The sequence below is a fragment of the Lissotriton helveticus genome, chromosome 2_2 (assembly GCF_964261635.1).
Source record: "Lissotriton helveticus chromosome 2_2, aLisHel1.1, whole genome shotgun sequence".
In the NCBI taxonomy this organism is placed as follows: domain Eukaryota; kingdom Metazoa; phylum Chordata; class Amphibia; order Caudata; family Salamandridae; genus Lissotriton; species Lissotriton helveticus.
Window position 1 is genome coordinate 83,867,397 of NC_136060.1, and position 20,566 is coordinate 83,887,962.

At 45.0% G+C, this 20,566-nt stretch overlaps 1 long non-coding RNA gene across 3 annotated transcripts in view; it reads left to right on the forward strand.

Moving 5' to 3' along the window:
- The window catches only part of LOC144821739 (uncharacterized), a 511,371-nt gene that overhangs the window by 189,797 nt on the left and 301,008 nt on the right, over positions 1-20,566 (forward strand). The gene's annotated exons all lie outside the window — the stretch shown is intronic.

Consider the following 20,566-nt stretch of genomic DNA (forward strand, 5'->3'; position numbering starts at 1 on the left):
GGAGCTTCCCCCAGGCATGGTGGCCACCACGCCGATGACCAAGCAGACGGATTCTTCCCTACCACGAGCACCTCGGTCTTGCTGCCGTTAAGTTTGAGGCAATTGGTGGACATCCAGGTTGCTAGTTCTTGCATGCAAGTTCTGAAGCTGTCCATAGCAAGGTCGGGTGCATGTGAGAGGGAGATCACCAGCTGCGTGTCATCGGCGTAGGACACAATTTGCAACCCGTGCCCTACGGCAATGGAGGCTACTGGGGAGACATAGAGATTAAAAAGAGTAGGGCTCAGGGATGATCCCTGGGGAACTCCCTGGCCCAAATCTATGTCCCTAGAGTAGTGGTCGCCCTGGCGGACCTGAAAGCTCCTCCCAGTCAGGTAGGATTGGATCCATTGGAGTGCAGCTCCTGATATTCCTCCATTATTCAGACACTGTAGCAGGGTGGTGTGGGCTACAGTGTCGAATGCTGCACTCAGATCCAATAGGATGAGGGCCATGGTGTGACCCTCATCCGCCCCCTGGCGTAGGGACTCCACCGCTGTCAGGAGCGCAGATTCTGTGGAGTGGCGGGGACGGAAACCAAATTGGGTATCGTGAAGTAAGGCAGCCTTATCCACGAAATCCATTAGTTGCCGAATGACCGTTTTTTCTGCCACTTTGGCCAAGTAGGGTAGAAGGGAAATTGGTCTCAGATTATCAAGTTTATCAAAACTGACGTTCGGTTTCTTTCTAAGGGGTAAGACCACCGCCTTTTTCCAGTCATTTGGCACGGTCTTGGTGCTGAAAGATATGTCCAGTAGGTGTCGTATGTAGGGTTCCAGTACCACTAAACTATTTGTTAGGCGTTTGGGTGTAGTGGGGTCACGTGGAGAACCCGATTTCACAGATCTGCAGATTTTTAGAAGTTCATCTGAGGGCGGGGTGACAAAGTTGGTCAGTCTTTGTCTATCCCCCCATGTCCTGGGTCTTTCAGTAAATTCTAGCCCGGTGATGGGTTGAGTTGGGAAAGCCGAGTAAATGTTTGTTATTTTTTTCGCGAAGAAATCTGCGATCTGATCGCAGGATTCAGGCGAGCAGTCAGCTGGGGTAATTGCAGGTTTTCCACTAGAAAGAGTTTTATAGATCAGAAAGAGCTCCTTCATAGAGTTACCAGCTTCGCTGATTCTCGCTGTATAGTAAGTTGACTTAGACTTTCTGATTAGTCCATGGTAGAGGCGCCTCACACTCAGGTAGGTGTCCCTGGTTTCTTTAGAGGGTGCTCTCCGCCAATTTCTTTCTGCTCTTTTCAGTGCGGCTTTCCTGACTCGCAGTTCGTCATTGAACCAGGGGGCTGTTTTTTTAACACGACTTCCTGTTTTAGCTTTTGAGAGGGGAGCGGTGGCGTCAAGAGCCTCATTAATGCGCTTGCAAAGATTGATGTTAGCCGTGTCGGCATCATTCCCTCCGGGGTTTCCCCCTTTGGTTAATACCTCGCAAAATTTGGATTGGGAGAAGGTGGCCCATCTCCTCCTAAGGTGGTAAAGTGCCACTGGTGGCGGAGTTTTTCTTCCGGGAATACATATGGAGAAAGGTACTAAGTGGTGGTCAGACCAGGAGATCGGGATAGGGGTTGAAGCTTCTATTTCCTTCCAGTTAACAAATATAGGGTCAAGCAGATGTCCAAGTTGGTGCGTAGGACCCTTGACAATTTGGCTCAGTTGAAGGGCTCCTAATGCCTGACAGAAGTTCTTGCTGACGCTATCTGAGGGGTCGTTAAGATGTAGGTTGAGGTCTCCGAGTACCAGAAATTTTTCTTTGCATAGAACCGTTTCTATGATACCCTCGACCAGGCTCTCTTCGAACTTGGCCAATGGTCCCGGGGGTCTGTAAATTAGTACGCCCTTCAGAGTACAACCATTATTCACTTTGATGGTGAAGCTCCCTGCTTCACTATCTAGGATGGGGGAGTGATCTAGTTGGCAGCGTAATTTCTCTTGGGCTATGATTGCAATTCCGCCTCCTCTTCCTTTGGGTCTATCCTGTCTGTGCATAGTATAGCCCTCTGGGAGTGCCTCAAGGGCATCCGGAGTGGAACCTTCGTCAAGCCAGGTCTCAGTTAAAAACATAAGGTCCCACCGTTTCTCTGTGAGTAGATCATGTAGATCTAACTTATGTTTCCGTAACGAGCGCACGTTAAGTAATCCGCATTGCAAGATATGATCTGTAGTGACTGTGTTCGCGTCAGGGTCAGGGTCATAGGAGAAGTGACAATTTTCGCAGCCTATGTTATCCTCCACTCGTAAGGTATGTGTGCAGGATGTGGCCGTGTTATGGCGAAATTTTGTCAGCTCCTGTTTGCTCCAACGGATGCGAGTCTCTTGCGGAGCATAAGGTATGGCCCTGGACCGCGTTCGATCGCGGACGGGCGCAGACGGGCTTGCCTTAGGCGCTCCCGCTGCGCTCATCCGCTGCGCTTCCGGGGGAAGCACATTTATGTGGTATGAGGGGGGCGTGGCCTAAGGGTGGTGGGCGTGGCCGCTGTGATTCGACTGAGTGTCGTCAGCCGTGGAGAGTTTCCCTGACAGCGCTCAGATCGGCTGTGCTGGGGAAGCAGTGGGCGAGTGGCAGGTAGGAACTTGTAATTTGTTAAAAAGCACAGTATCACAAAAGAGTTAAAAGTTTAAAAACAACAAGCAGTCTTCGTGTTTTCCTCCCGGCTTTCCGCCTCAGGAGCTTACCAGTTCTCTGGTCGCGCTATCGTTTCAGCGCGCCTAAGTACTGCGTGAGGGGGGCGTGGCCTAAGGGTGGTGGGCGTGGCCGCTGTGATTCGACTGAGTGTCATCAGCCGTGGAGAGTTTCCCTGACAGCGCTCAGATCGGCTGTGCTGGGGAAGCAGTGGGCGAGTGGCAGGTAGGAACTTGTAATTTGTTAAAAAGCACAGTATCACAAAAGAGTTAAAAGTTTAAAAACAACAAGCAGTCTTCGCGTTTTCCTCCCGGCTTTCCGCCTCAGGAGCTTACCAGTTCTCACATCATATACATCAATATTCACATATACTACATTAAAACATATCTAGTTACTGATAAAGACACTAGTGAGACAGTCATTCACTCACTAACACACACATATACACACTCATCCACCCATACAGTCCTGCACATATGCTGTCTTCAAAACACATACAAAGAGAGAGTCAGTCATTCATGCATCTATGTGCTAAGTAATACCCCCACTAAACCATACAAACACTCATACTGATACTAAGAAAAACATCTAATAACCCATATACATACGCATGTACCTACTCACCAACCCATGCAGCCACTTATATAGAAAGTGAAACAATAATACATATATTTAAATATGTAAACATTACTCACTAATATTTATTTTTCAGAAAGACACACATTCACTGGATGGTGTCATCAGTGATGTCATGAGTGATGTCACTGACCATGTCATGAGTGATGTAATATGTGACGTCATCAGCAGTGCATTGCACGCGCAAGTTATAGTGAGTCCAACTAACTATAACGTGGGAATTTCAATGGTTTTATGCGAGTAAAACTTCCAGCTAACTATAACTGGTGTGAAACCTATGGTTTTTTCAGTGAATATATATATATATATATAAATATATATATATGTATATATATATTCCAAGAACTCCGTTTTCCTCCTCTGCAATCCTCCAGAAAAACGAACACGGACCCAAATAGGTAATTTGCAAGTTTTTATTCTGTGTGCAACACAATTGCCGCCATGACGCGTTTCGGGCCCTGTGAGCCCTTGATCACATGACGTTGTTTAGAAAGCCACCACCCTTTAAAGTGCAAATGCAGGTCACCTGACCACTGGGCCTAAGGAAATAAACAGCAGACTTCCGCCTAATTCCAGGTTCATTGTTGAAGAGAGATATTGATACAATATAACATATCAAATATTTCCATAATAAAACCTCTCAATTATCACCAAATCTTTAAACAATTCACAAGTTGGTCTGCAAATCTATTGCTGTGCAAAATTTCATTCTGTGCAAAATTCCGCAAATATATAAATAGATTAAAATGGAATGCATAAATAAACACATAAATATAAAATATAAATATATAAATATACCCCATTCGATTTACAATATTCTGTGCAAATCTGCCTGTATGTGTGCAAAGATGCGTTATAGTCTTACAAATATGCAGGTAACAACTGCAAATATTTTGTTTGGAGTATATATATATATATATACACACACACACACATACACACACAGATATACATATACATATATATATATATATATATATATATTACCTACTGGCGGTCGCCAGTAGGTAGTTATTGTTAGGACCTATTTTACATAGGAACTCTGCAACATTCTATTTGGAATAACTTTGGCGCCGGTTGACGAATCTTCAAAAAATTTTAAAAACTAGTGGGGCGCTCCTGTCCATCTCGGGGAGATTCGTGTAGAGGGGGCAGAGAAAAAAGGGGGGTCCCAAAACGTGTTTTCCCCATGCAATTTTCCATAGGAACCGTTCATCACGGCTACAGCATGAACTGCTGAACGGAATTACACCAAATTTGGCAAAGAAGTAGTCCTTGGTTCAGACTCGTGTCTTTTCCTTAAATGGTGTAAATCCATTCAGTAGTTCCTGAGAAAATGACATTTAAAAGTACATATATAACTATGGCCGTGCAGGATCCGTGCACCCTAAGCGCACCCTGCCGTGCACAAACTGTATTCTAATTGGCTGTCAATACTACAAATCAGGAAGTGTTGGCAGCCATCTTGTGTCTCGGTAGAACCGAGGCACAAGAAACCTATAAAAAAACACGCAAAACGCGAAAAGGGGGCAGGTAGAAACAACCTGACCCCCTAGGCCTGTTCAGGGGGTCCCAAAATGACCCCCAAGGCCCAACAGATTTTTTTAACAAAATTAAATCCGCAAATTCCACGCAGGATGCGCAGAAGGCTAATTAGCCCCTTTTCGAAGAAAGTTTGAGGGAGTTTTGTCTGAGGTGACAGAGCTGACAGAGCTGAGTGCTGCAGTTTGGGGCTGTGTTTTCTCGTGGCTGCGGGGACGGAGAGCAGTTTCTGGGGAGTCCTGGAAGGATTTCAGGACTTTTCCTCCTCCTAGCAGGAGTGAGGATGATGATGGCCCGGTCTTCGATGGGCAAGGAGGACTTGTCTTTGGACGAGGAGGGCAGCCCGGTCCCTGCCACCCACTGCTCGGACAAGGTGTGAGTCTCCAGCTTACCCTGTGGAGGCACTGATGGCAGACACAACGTGCTCTCCATGGGAGGTGCCCCCACCGCAGCTGCCGCACCCCACATTCAGAGGGGCATGGGACAGCCCCAGTCCCCTGGGGGCTCGGCCTCCATGAACACTGCCTCAGTCAAGTTGGAGAACTCTGAGGATGGGGGGGCCTGGGCCAAGGATGGGGGCAGATACTCTCCACCGCCAAGTGAGTACTGGGGGCGCATAGCTGAGGGGTGCGGAAGTACAACTGGGGAAAGAGGAAGGCTGCTCCCACCAGCCTTGATGGCAGCAGAGCTATATTTTTAATGCAAAATGTGTAATTTATGTTCTACTTCATGCACCGGGGACTGTGATTAAAAAAAGCTGATGGCCCCTCCCTCCCCCGCAATGCACATAGTACACGCAATGGGCTCTGTTGTTTCTGCTGTAGTAAAGGGATCCTGTGAACGTTATCTGTGAACTTCAATATCACATGAGCCGCGCTTTAACCTGACATTATTGCACGGGTAAAATACATTGCATATTTATCGACTGACGCATGCCCCACCCGCCGCTAATGCTGCACTCTTCCATGCACAGGACTCACCTCTGTGTGCGCCGTGAGAAGGATTACATACTATCACGCCCGCTGCACAAAAGGTATATAAAAAAGAAGATAATGACTCTCCTGTGCTGCAGGAGCCTTGACATTGGTTACAATCATGTTATTGTTATGCAAAGAAGTCTCAAGCTTTTCTTAGGAGCCCGCTGCCAGCTAAATACTAATACTAAATACTTGATACTAAATACTTGATTTCACTCCATGCCTTTATCTTGCACGACCACCCTACTCTTCACTTCTCGTTATGTCACTCTTGCAGTGTATTATTTTCACCCCGCGTTCTCCCTTTGTCGCCTTTTCCTATCTTTCTCATCTCCTTCAGTCTCCTTTTTCTGCAGCTCTCTCAAATACCCATGAAAAACAAACTAGGCCGCGGACCTCAAAAATGAGAGGCGGTGCCCACAAACCTTCAAGCAACGGATCAAATTATGCACTGGATTGGGTGTCATGTCTGCGAGCTATACTGCATTGACACATACATTGGCATTGATGCCACCATATTCGGCGCACTGAGTGTCATGGATGGGAGAGTTGTCTCCAGTACTATGGTGACTTGAGCTCCGAGTACTTGGCGCGTGGCGGTATCTCTATTTCGGCCGGTCTGCCTTAGAGCGACTAGTATATAACCCCCACTCGTCGTTTGCGAGGTCAGCCCCCTCCATGTAAGCCAACCGTAGCCTTGTTCATCATAGGGCAGAGGGTATCACCTTATAATGTGCAACAGGTATAGATATATGTATAGACAGATACCCTTGTGACGTTTAGATTCTCACTGTAAAGCCGCTTTCACTTTCTAAGTTTGGAAGTGGTTCTGTTTTTTTTATGCGTAACGTCCTTACCAAACCCCATTGAAATTAGAAGACTGCCATATCACAAGTCATTTTATCATAACTAAAGCAGTACAAGGCCTGTGCACCGGGATCCGTTTATAAAACAGTATTTTATGCATTGCGATGCTCTTGGGCACGCCACATTTTATATTCTGCCTAGGACACAAACAAGCAACGTGGTGAATTAGCGATAAGGTGGAAACTGACGCTGGAGTCACCTGCACCTCAAGACAGATGATCCCAGCTGAAGATTTAGCAGTTCACCCTTCCAAGGTGGTCGAAAAATGCATTAACATTCACCTGCACAACTGCAATGCCTTATATTTACATTTATAATTTTCTAAATAGGGTTTTGCCTTCGACAAATTATTTTACTCGCGCTCTATACTTTGGGGGGTTACACAATATAAATAACACTACTGCACATTCCTAGGACAGACGAGCGCCTTGTGTACTTCGCCTCCCGTCATGGGTGGCTGGTAAGAGTCGCTTTATTAACGGCAGCATTTCCGGCGTGCACTGCACTTTAGAGACAGCGGCGTCCCCGGCGCCATGCTGCACAGAGATGTATTTAGATACAGGCCCACTTCGCTTCCAGGATGTCGGAATTCACCGCTGGAGGGTCCCATCAGCCCCTACCACAGGGAGGATCATGGTATCCTCAGACCACTTGCTTTACCCCTGGCTGCCAGCAGCGGGGGGCACTGTCCCCTCCTGCATTGGGACAGTTCCCTTTGAATTACTCTGCAGAGCTGTTACCAACGCACCGCATAACACCTTAAGCCGGTTCATCTCTCTGTTTATACTGCGGAGACGCTCCAGAATGGCAGTGGCGTCGTCAGTTTATAAACCGCACACTCTGACCCCGAGTTCAGAGACATTTACTCTTAATGTGGGCTCAGTTCCCTAAAGCCTTAAACCGGTTCATGTCACATACATACCGGGGGATGCTTCAGAATGAGAGGGGTGTCACCAGTTCATAAACCGCTCCATCTGTCCCTGAGTTCTAAGTTATCTACACTTAGTTTTAGCTCGGTCTCCATAACACCGTAAACCGGTTCATCTCACTATATACACTGCAGGATGTCCCATAATGAGAGGGGCCCTAGCAGTTCATAAACCGCTCCACCTGTCCCTAGGTTGAAAGTTATTTACTCTTAATGTTGGCTCAGTCTCCGTGGCACCTTAAACCGGTTCATGTCACTATATACACTGGGGGATGGCCCATAATAAGAGGGGTGCCTCAAGTTCATAAACCGCTCCTGAATTTAAAGTTATTCACTCTCAATATTGGCTCCTAGCATGACCAGGAACGCTGTTTCTTTAATGGTGTTGTGTTTAGTGTCTGTGCTTAGTGTGGCCAGGCACATTTCATATCACAAAACACCACAAATGTTTGTTTAATATGTTAAGCGGTACAAAAGGGGGTGGTGATGGACGGAGCATCTGAACCAATCAAACACTCACACCCAGTCAACAGATCTGGGTTTAACCCATCACCGTTCTTTAGCCCACTCTGCCACCCCAGTTCAGACATGGCCATATGCAAATCAGTCTGACCCTGTGCCTCATGGGAACAGTCCAGCCCGAACTGCCAAGCCATGCCTTCCCTGGACCGGAAACAAGCTACCGAGGACCGCTTTCTGGCATTTCAGCCGTCTTCAGCCCGGCTTGCTTGAATCCAGTGGCAAAGTGAGCAAGGGACTCATGTCTGAGCATACCCTGCCAACTTATGGGGAACAAAGCGGTACAAAAGGGGGTGGTGATGGACGGAGCATCTGAACCAATCAAACACTCACACCCAGTCAACAGATCTGGGTTTAATCCATCACCGTTCTTTAGCCCACTCTGCCACCCCAGTACAGACATGGCCATATGCAAATCAGTCTGACCCTGTGCCTCATGGGAACAGTCCAGCCCGAACTGCCAAGCCATGCCTTCCCTGGAACGGAAACAAGCTACCGAGTACCGGTTTCCGGCATTTCAGCCGTCTTCAGCCCGGCCTGCTTGAATCCAGTGGCAAAGTGAGCAAGGGACTCACGTCTGAGCATACCCTGCCAACTTAAGGCGAACAAAGTGGTACAAAAGGGGGTGGTGATGGACGGAGCATCTGAACCAATCAAACACTCACACCCAGTGGGTCCCATTCAACCCATGGCCAATGAAAGCCTGTGAGATATTGGAGATTCAGGGATCATTTTTGCAGTGTGTGTATGTGTGGGAGGGGGCATCATTTTTTGCTATGGCAGTGTCCCACGACTCCTACTGACATGGAAGTTAACGAGCTGAGCCTGCAATACAGAAACAAACAAGGTGTGTGGAAGAGGTGCGCAATGTTTGCCCCCCCCCCAGCACCAGGCGCCTTCCTTTCCATGCAGATGGTCACTGAGTGAGAACAGAACCACGAGGCCTGGTGATAACGTCCCCATTCCAAACTAAACAAATGGTAAAATGTTTGTGTTCTGCAGCACTGCACCTTGACACACCCCGAGATGTAAGACCCAAAATAAGTATCACTGACAGTGCGGTCTGAGAGGCTTGTCTTCTGGAAGTGACGTAGTTCCTGGACAGATTCTTCTGGGGGGTTTGTGTGGTCACTGGGGGCAACTGGGAAACGTCTCCTTTCCAAAATCGCTAGCCTTTATTGGTCCTCTAAGGACTGATGGAATAGTGTCACTGGCCAGCAGCATGTTAGCAGGAATAAGTGACCTTCAAGGATGAGCAGGGCCACGGACACACCAGTGCTTAATTTGAGCTGGTGGGGGCCACCGACACATTTTTGGGGCCCGGTTCTTGTTTTTTTTTATTTGATGTTTCAGAGAGGGAGTAAAACCAGAAACGGGAAAGAAAGACAAAGAGGGAAACCCCTTCATAATGGAAGAAAGAAGGAATCTGCAAGAGTGAGATACAGGATCAGTCAGTGTCTGGCAGAGGCCAGGGGTGGTTTCAGGACCCCAGAGCCTCGGTATTCGGCACACTGGCTTTTAATAGCACTGGCCGGCTTCTGAGCAGCTCTTTGGGCATCTGCACTCACTATTTTACAAATTATGCCCCTGACTGTACCTAACCTCATGCAGTTCCTCACTTCTTCCTTGTCTAGGTTAACATTCCAAGCAGCTGAGCACCAACTAGCAGTAAACATCCAGCTAGGCTCTATAGACGGTATGGCTTTTGTATATTCCTCATGGAGACGAAAAGACGCTGCGATGCCGCGCTAATGGCAGATTAAGCACTATAAAGGAGTAAGTAGCGATACCTTTTGTTGTTCCCAGGTTGTCTCTGGTGGCACCCCGCAAAATGATGTTCTTTATTCTTAAATGTGGTGAGGTACTTCAAAGGGTTCACTTGTTCTGGCCCCTACACAAATATACAGCGGCCTTGGGCAGCGCGTGCAGCACCCACGAGCCCACTGCGTGGTATCCTTTCTTTATAGTGGTCAGTGGAAGCAATGATGCAGCAAGTCGGGTCACCAGTCCTACTGCAAGCAAAGTCCCAGCTCCCAAAGTACTGGTTTGGGTAGCAAAAGACTGGCATGATTGAGCCCGCCGCCCCCCTAGGCCTCAGTGCCACTGCACTTACTCCACTAATGAGAGTTTTGCCTATAAGGACCTGCTTTAGAGCTTCTTGTCAGGGGTAAGGGGTAACCCTCCACAAACATGACACAGACCCCTTCCGCCTTATTACACATGCATTATATACAATGGCCCTTGTAGGATGAGGGAAAGGACTTTGCTCAAGCACAAATGTGACAGGTATCCCGTCTACCTTATTAGAAGGGTATTATATTCTGTGGCACTGTAATACCATCAAAATGTTTGCGGCTTGTGGTGCAGTAGCCCGTTCTCCAAACTCTAAATCAGGACCAGCGGCCAGTCCGACGGTAGCATCACCTGCACCACAATGCCACGTGGGTCAATATTTGAACTGCCCACGGCAGCAGCCTGGAGGGGCTTAGGTAACCTTGGCATGGTGGAGGTCTGCAGCACTGTGCCAGGGGTGATCAGCTGTTACCTGAGAAAATTCTATTGTAAACTGCACAGTAGATGGGGGCAATGGATTAATGTATAGCTGGTGTGCTGTAGTTCTCTTTTGTCTTCTTACCTCCACTCCATTAAGAGGTACAGGATAAAAGCACTGATCTGGACACTCACAGATGCCATCAAGATTCTTCTGCTTCACCACACTGCCTTTCTGCGATTCCCAAGCACCCCTGGCAGTATAGAAGGGTACCAGTCCATTGATGTGTTCTGGCCCTGGTTTGGGCTGGGCTGTTGTTCTCATCTGGGCCGGACTGGTGGTACCAGGCATCAGGCGTTTCCCCAGGTGGCTGGAAGGGTGGGGGCTGGTTTTACAGCAGTGGGGCCAGTTTTGTTACTGGGGGCCGATTTCGCTGTGGTGCTGCAAAAGCAACCCCCAGACACAAAAGCAGCAGTTCTACACACACCGGGGGGCTACACAATAAAATTGCCAGGGCTGCTTTGACTTCTGGTAGGGCTCTAGTTTTCATTATAGGAGGGTCAGCACTGATTTGCATACGTCTGAGATGACATGGTGTGTAAAATAAGTATGTACTGGGAAGCACCCGAGTCATCACTAATGGCTGAGATTCAAGCAGCATCCCAACCATCCTTTTTTTGTATCCTACTGGTTATAAAACTTTGATCAAACAGATCTACAATATAAATGTAATCCCAATGGCTCAAGCATTCTCACTGCCCAAGGAACTGAAGAGAGACACTTTATGTGCATTAGGACACTAGTCATGCCCCATTCACATTCCTTGGGGGAGGAGTGTAACAGAGCTGAAATGAATTGTAACCTCACAGAATCAGACATTCTCACTGCCCAATAAAGGGACAGCGCTGTCCGTGATCTGTAAAAACTGTCCAGGAGATGCTGCACCAGATTCAGGAAATGATGTCATCTACTGATCTGCGAACCTTCTTACCACCAACTGGGGCTTAATAGATAGAGGTCCTTTCGTTTAGGAAAGAAAGGCGAGGTGGCAGGCCACTTCCAGTCTCGGCTCTAGCCCACTGAAATGACCATCCTCATTAGATCTGGTGGACCTCGAGCTGCATAGGATGCACTTCACCACACCCTCACACATTCTCGCTGTATTAGGAAGATGAACCTCACACATCACCCCACCTGTCGGGACGAGGAGCTCAGCACCGCACGTGGCTCTCAGACCTCAGACGAGGAAGAGCATGAAAGATGGAGTGAGGCAACAGGCCTTTCTATCTATGCAGCCCCTCCCCCACCCCCCACTGTCCCAGCTCTGTTCCCATGTAGGAAGGGGACGAGGAGCTGCTTCTCCTAAGGGTGGTCCGTTTCTGAGCTCCCCTACAGTCACTGGATGACTTTGCCTGTGATCCTGTACAGCTCTCCCTTGACCTTGGTTAGGCGCTCGCTATACAGATACAGTATACATAGCGCCTGACATCACACAGTCACACATTCCAGCTGCACTGGTGCGGTGCACCTTACTTACACCTTGACAGTCACATAGTGTAAAATCTCAAGAGAAAGTCAATGCAACACCTGTGCACCATGACTACAACCAAGCCACATGTCCTCCCAATGAAATCATACTCCAAGCAGGCCTTCCTGGTACCTCAGGAGCGCACAACGTAAACCAGGGGATCTGAAGCCTGGTTGCACTAGCTCTGCCCTCCCACCCACACCAACCCCCTTCTCAGCCCCTCCCCCCTTTGCAGGGGTGGAGCTGGTTGTTTCTACCAGGGCTGCTCCCATGAACTTCTTCAATTCTTTGGCTGTGGCCCAATGCTTATCACCCCTCCTACCCAAAATATGTGCCTTGTAGAAGGCCTTTTAATGCTTCACGTGTTCCCCACAGGCCACAGGTAACCCCGCCCGGGCCGCGCGTTGATGCACGCATGGCTGCTTTGCTTTTGTCACTAGTCAGTGTGTTTCCGTGACCACATCATGAACCCTTGTTGAACATCAAATGCATGTTTTGCCTGCGACAGTTTCAGCCTCATGTTTTTAGTTTTTTTTAACAGTGAAGGTGTAGCATAGATTACCTGTGGGTCATCCTAATATTGTCAGATAAAGTGGGAGGCAGAGGGATTAAGCAGAACAGCCCAAGGACACACAGTGCTGGCTTGTGTAGCCGAGATTACATCAGTTCTTATGACCCTGCAGGCAGTAGTCGTGCACCTCTCTGAAAGAGGATTTTAAAAATAAAGCACATCTGCTTACATAGACACAATAACTGCTGGCTCATTATAAGAAGACAATATATTTTCGAAGTTGAACCCTACTGTTCTGGGTGGGACCACGGACGTACTTAAATAAAACACAACATTGACATTTATTAAGCGCTGCCTGAGGCCTTGGCAATCGCAGAAAAAAAAGTTACTGCTATTGCGCAATATATAGATGAACACACCAGGGGGTCATTAGGAAGGACTTAGTCCGCCCGCCATCCTATCGGTTATGGGGACTGCCCGCCATAAGGGCGGGGGACCCTTGGTGGGCATTAAGATGCGCCCGCCACTGTGGCGGGCGCATCCTGCATTTTTAGCCTTGTGGCGGGCGGTGCTCTCTGCACCGCCCGCCACAATGCTAAAAAGGCACGTATGCATTTGCATAAACAAAGCGGCAGGCACCGCGCGGTGCCTGCCGCTTTGTTTATGCAAATACCCCGTGTGCACCCCCCACCTCTCTTTCACTCTGGGGGATCGCAAGGGGCCCCCATAGTGAAGACCGCATGCCTTTCCGTGGCGGCATATATATATTTTTAATTTTTAAAATATATATATTTTTATTAAATATGTGTAATGTAATTTAAAAAATAAGATATCTAAAAATAAATAGATAAAAAATGTAGTTAAACAGTATTAAAAAAATATAACAATAAATACATTTAAAAATTATCATTGAAAAAAGCTTTGAAATTCACTGAAAAACCATAGGTTTCAGGCCTGTTATATTAAGGAATTATCATTTTAAAAACCTTTGAAATTCACTGAAAAAACCATAGGTTTCAGACATTTTATAGTTAGGGATTAGCATTTAAAAAAACTTAGAAATTCACTGAAAAAACCATAGGTTTTAGGGGTGTTTTTAGTTAGCTGGACATTTTACTCGTGAAAAACTATCGAAATTCCCCTGTTATAGTTAGCTGTACTAACTATAACACCTGCGCCCGCAATCCACTGGTGATGATGTCACATATTACATCATTCATGACATGGTCAGTGACATCACTGATGTATACAATATGAATATGTGACAAAGGTACGTAGACAACATTTTCTTAATGTGGGAAGGTAAAGAATCAGACCTGAAACTGTTTGTAAATACATTGCAGGACAATGACACGAAATCGAAAATTACCATGAACCGCAGCAAAAAATATGTAGATTTTCTTGATCTGAAACTTATAGTAGTAGATAACAACATCCATACAGAATTATACAGGAAGCAAACAGCAGGGAACTCGATTTGACATGCTTCAAGTGTTCACCCGCCAAGTTTCTTATGGGGCATACCATACAGTGAGTTCCTGAGTGCGAAACACAATTGTAGTTCCACTGACAGTTATCAACTCACCAAACAAGAGAGGATGGAACATTTCAGGGTGAGATGGTATTCACGAAAACTCTGAGACAGGCAGAAATCAGAGTAGAAACATTTCTTAGGTAATAGGTCCTGTTCCAATTACCTAATTCCGGTACCCCCACAAAGGATAAATCTGAACCCATTCGATTCATTACTAAATTTAACAGCCAAGCGGGAAAACTACACAGAATACTTAAAAATAGATGGGGGAATACTACGACAAGACCCTAATCTCAGAAACAATGGGGCACATTACCAAGGGCCTTATCGCCGCTTTAGCGAGATCGCCGCTTTAGCGGGAATTTTTCCCGCTAAAGCGGCGATAATTTTATCACCCTATTACCTAGCTGTCACTAACACCAGTTAGTGACAGCTAGTAGGAGATAGCAAGCTTCTGGGGGCCCACTTTGCATGTCAGCGATATATATCGCTAATGAAATGCAAAGTGGGCGTGCCAAGATGTTAGCGACTGGAAACAGTCGCTAACATCGCTAACTCCTATTACAAACTTTTGGAAATAAGCGCGCTAAGCGCGATTATTTCCAAAAGCTAACACCTGCCCAGAGCAGTTCTTAGCCATGTCATCCAAAGGTAGGTGGATAACATGGCTAAGAGCATTGTCACGATAATGCATGAATATCGCTGACTTTTTAGCAATATTCATGCATTTCCCATGATTTTTACCGCTTTTGAGATAAACCTTGATAATATCAAGGTATCCCAGCCGTAAAAATCGTCAGAGCGCGTGATATTATTATACCCGTTAACCTTTGCTTAGCGATAATTATCGCTATTGCTTGGTAATATGCCCCAAAGTTGGTACCAATCCTTCCTTAATTTACCAGAAACATTCCTCTCTAAAGGATCTCCTAGTCCAGAGTCATCTCCCAGCAAAATAGACTAATTGGCTGAAAAAAGTGAATGGGTTTCACAAATGCGGAAACTGTAAAGCCTGTAAATACAGTGAAAATACCACTGAGGTTACCCTTGTGAGATTAGGAACCAGATGGAAAATCCCCAAATTCATCACATGCGTTACTGATTTTGTAGTATATGTCATCATCTGTCCCTGTAATCTGTGGTATATTGGCTCGACCACCTTCCCAGTAAAAAAACGAATAGTAGAACACTGGAGAGCCATCATCAACAGAGATTTTAGCTACAGGCAGCAAAATATTTTGCGGAAAAACATGCAGGGGATTGGACACAGGCCAAGTACTTTGGCTTAGATACAGTCATTAACAACCAAAGAGGTGGGAATCAACTAGCGTTGTTATGTAGACTCGATCCCGATTTATTTTACAATCTGGCACTAAATTTACCAATGGTCTCAATGTCGATGAAGAAATTCACTCTCATCTTCAAGTTAGGTGTATTAGAGTGTGATTTCGAAACATGATTTCTTTTGCTTCTTTCGTCTGCTCCTTCAGATTATTCAATTTCACTATTTTTATCTCTCTTGAAATATCTACTACTGTACAATATGGCATTGTACTAAATGACAGTATTTTCATTTTCATCATCAGCATTTTTTAAACAGGTGTTATTAACATTAATCTATCTGCGAACTACTGCGTCTCACTATGGTTCTAATTATTATATGTTTGCTCTTATCTGCTATAGGAAGTGAGTGACTTAAGGATCCAGGATCCATCAGATCCATCAGTGTTAAAGTTATGTGCACGGGGATGGAGAGATGTTTCAGTGAACACCCGCCGCTCCTAGTAATCATAGTCAAATTTATATAGCTCTCTAAGATAACTAAATGTGGTTGTAATGAGGTACTGTACCTAAATCTGTAAAGCAATATTCCTAGGTGATAAACACAGAGAACAATAGATGAGAGCAAATGGTATGTTGGCTACTATACCCAGATTACTTGTGGTGTCTGCCGTCTCCTAATCACATCATGTTTTTTTCTCAATGGACTGCTGCTATGATTGTACGGTGCAGTCACTATGATCTGGTATAATCTCTGCACTGTCACTCTGTCTATGGCTCTAAAATATGGATGTTTAAGAGATTTTTTCACTGATTGAAGCTTGTGTGGCGCCGACTACCGCACCTTTAATATCTCCATGACCCCGGCTGGGAGTCATGTGATCAAGACCATGGCTTTGGTCGAAACGCGTCTTCTTTATGCAGATTAAACTATTTATCTAAGATCAGTGTGGCTCTGGAATCGTTTATTTCTGGATTCTTTTGCTGGAAAAAATAGGTAGATATACATATATACATATATATATAATATAATAACTATTTTGTCTTTGGTAAAGATGTATACCTACAGAAGAGGGGTGTCGCCATGGGGGCCTGCTTTTCCCCAAGCTATGCGTGCTTGCACGTAGGCTGGTGGGAGAGGTGGGTCCTCATGGGGGAGCACCTTCAAACATTTTTGGAGCATGTAACATTATGGGTTCGTTACATTGACGACGTGTTTTTAATTTGGAAGGGTGATGAAGAGAGTGCTCGAATTTTTATCTCAGGCCTTAATATCAATTCAGTAAATTTGAGGTTTACATCAAACATCAATAGAGATTATGTAGACTTTCTAGATGTCGAAAGTGTCCCGTAATAACAACAAACTTTCCACCACCCTCCACAGAAAAGACACAGCTGGGAACTCGACCCTTCACGCGAGCAGTGCCCACCCACGTCATGTCATAGATAACATACCCCATGGCGAATTACTTCGCCTCAAACGAATCTGCAACAGTGAAGAGGAATTTTGTAAATGCACTTCTGATGCAGTGACCAGATTCAAGGCTAGAGGGTATAGTGATAAGATACTCAATATGGCAATCAACAAAACCAAGCAAAGAACCAGAGAGTCACTGTTCCTGCCTAAATCTTCCACCAGTAATACTAGGACAGATCCAGCCAACTACAACATTAGGTTTATTACATCGTTCAGTTGCCAGGAAAGAAAAATAAGGGCTATCCTGACCAAGAGTAGGCCTATTCTTATGACAGACGGCGTTCTGTCATCCCAACTTCCCAGTAATCCTATAGTCACACTTCGCAGGGGTCCCTCTATGAGGACATTGGTGTCAAATCCATTTCCTGAACTACCCAAAAGTACATCTTGGTTCAATCCCCGGCCGGGGTTTTACAAATGTTCTAGTTGCAGGGCATGTAAATTCGGTATGAAGACTACCCACTACAGCACCCCTTTTAGTGCCGTTCCGTTGTCCATTAAAGGAAACTACAGTTGCAAGACGGAGTATGCTGTATATGTTCTGGGGTGCACCTGTGGCCTGAGATATGTTGGCAGCACCAGGCTGCAGGTGCACGCCAGAATATTGCAGCATCTTCGCGCAATTGTCAACAATGACAGTTCTTACCCTGTCGCGAGACACTTTAAAAGCATACATAATACCAGCTTACAGTGTCTCACTTACTTTATACTCACCTCAGTACCTAAACCTCGAAGAGGGGGAGACAGGGACAAAATGCTCCGACAACTCGAATCGAAAATGATACTAGAACTGGACAGCAATGTTCCTAATGGCCTAAACACGACAGAGGACCTTTATCATTTTTTGTAGGGCTCTATGGAAAATGAGGGGATGCTAACCTTAGTTGGATTTCTTTGGGTGGATACCTAACAATCACTGTTCCTTAGTTCTGAACTTCCTTACCCTTTTTGATACTATTCTGTAACAAGATAAATTGCAATGAGTTATCGCATTTATCTTATTCTTTAGGAAAATTACCCTTTCTCCAACATTTTTTTAAAAAACACGGGGTGATACAGATCTGGTTTATTAAATCCAGCTGTATGGGCACTTTTAATCTTATCATGGCCGTTTTTGTTGGTTTCCCCTATACCATCTTCTGTTCCACTTTTTCCATCCAATTTTTTGGCCCTATAACACTATGGGGCTGCCATCTAATTTAGATGTCCCATCAACAATTATGTCAGTTGATTTAATTATGAGAGCACTTGGATTAATTAGTAGACATTGTAATAATTGATTTGTTTACATTGCGACATTTTGCATATTCCATTAATGGAAAAAATTGTTTTTTAAGAATTAGGATATTTCCATGTGGTTTTTAAGTATTTAAAAATATTACTTTTAACACATGTTGTACTATTTGCACGTTGCACAATTGTTTACAAAATGCGTTATTTTGCACATCTATACTATGCTGCTAACATATAATTACAATGTTTTAGATCGTTTAGTACTGTACTTACCTAGCTTGTTAAAACCTTCATTTGTTTATTGCATTTATGCAGGTATACATTCTTTTTAATGAATTTAATCAGAAAGAGATATGTTTTAATGGTGGAACAATGACCAAATAAATTTGAATGTAAGGGACTCTTTCAAATGTCCATTCATGGAGCCATGTCCACTTTTATAGTATGTTGTTTATGTCTACAAGTCACATGGTGTACATCACAGCATATAAGAATAAGGCTTTTTCAATTGCATTTTACTGTGATCAAGGGCATCCGCCCGAAACGCGTCAGTCCGCTGCGTGCTTTTTTGAAACTGGTGCAATAAAACATCTTGCCTTACTTTGGGATTCGCTGGTCTTTGTTCGCCACTGGTTGGAGGTTCGAGATCGTTTGTTTGGATTTATATATATATATATATATACATTACCTACTGGCGGTCGCCAGTAGGTATATATAGTTAGGATTTTTTCTCTATGGGATTTTTGAAAATTCTATGTCTTATAACTTTGGCGTTTGTGGACGGAATTGGCAGAAATTTTCAGGAAAATTGAACATTTTGTTTCTGAGCAGCCCCTGGAAATTTGGGGGGGGTTCGTCAAGGGGGGGCCGAGAAAAAAGGGGGGTCCCAAAACGCGTTTTTCCAATGTTAATTTCCATAGGGCGGTGGGCCTCACTTTTAGCCCGAACGGCTGAATGGATTTGCACGAAACTTGGCAAAATTGTAGGGACCGGTAGCCCGATGTGCCTTTGCTAGGTCTCAATATATGTGCTAAAGTGGATTTTGAGAAATTAACGTTCAAAAAAAGATATATATCTGTAACAGCGGACCGGGCAGCGCTCCGGTTCGCGTACTTTTCGCGTTACGGAGCTTTGTGAAGCGAAGCTGATTGGTTCTCCGGCGTCTGTAAACATTCCACAGTCCGTAGCGGCCGCCATCTTGTCTCTCGGTAGGATCGAGAGACAAGAGGAGGCCAAAGCGAAGGGGCAAATGACCATAAGGGGGCATAGTAGATCCTCCCTGACCCCCTAGGTTTGATGTGGAGGTTTTAAAAGGGCCCCGCGGGGCAAAAAAAAAAATATTAATAATAATCGAACGGCTGAATGGATTTGCACGAAACTTGGCAAAATTGTAGGTACTGGTAGCCCGATGTGCCTTTGCTATGTCTCAATATATGTGCTCCAGTGGATTTTGAGAAATTAACGTTCAAAAAAAGATATATATCTGTGACAGCGGACCGGGCAGCGCTCCGCTTCGCGTACTTTTCGCGTTACGGAGCTTTGTGAAGCGAAGCTGATTGGTTCTCCGGCATCTGTAAACATTCCAAACAGTCCGTAGCGGCCGCCATCTTGTCTCTCGGTAGGATCGAGAGACAAGAGGAGGCCAAAGCGAAGGGGCAAATGACCATAAGGGGGCATAGTAGATCCTCCCTGACGCCCTAGGTTTGATGTACCATTTTGCCAAGTTTGGTGTAATTCCGTTCAGCCATTCAGGCTGTAGACGTATCTAAATGTCCTATGGAAAATTGCATGGGGAAAACACATTTGAAAGTGTTGAAATTTAGAACCAATTAAAATGTTACTTTGGTTTTGTATTTGTGTGTGATGAAAGTTAATTGGTTATGTATATATCTAAAATGAGAGGAAACCACAGCCATTTTGTGATACTACTGTCTGAGGTACATTTGTGAGGAATTTTTGGTGCTCAATTTCTGGTGTTTGATTTACACAGTACTAACGCTTCTCCTACTTTCAAAAAGGTGAGTTGTTAATTTGTAAGGGGAACTATGTTGTACACTTTAAGATAATTTGAAAAATGTTTTCTGTTATTTATTTACAGTCCTTCTGTTACACTAAATACTTGATAAAGTTAGTTTTATATTATGTATTACTAAAAACGATAAATGAAAGTGATTATTTTTTTCTGCAATTTACAGCAAGAAATTTCAAAATAAAATGGATCACAATGAAGAGACCGTGGCAATTTCTTTTGAATTATCCACTACATTTATTGAAATTGACAGCACCAATAATGAAATATTCTCACAAGGAGGAGATGACTTGAATGATTTTTTTGATCAATCTCTTGACGGCGAATTTATCGAATGTTTGGAGACCATAGA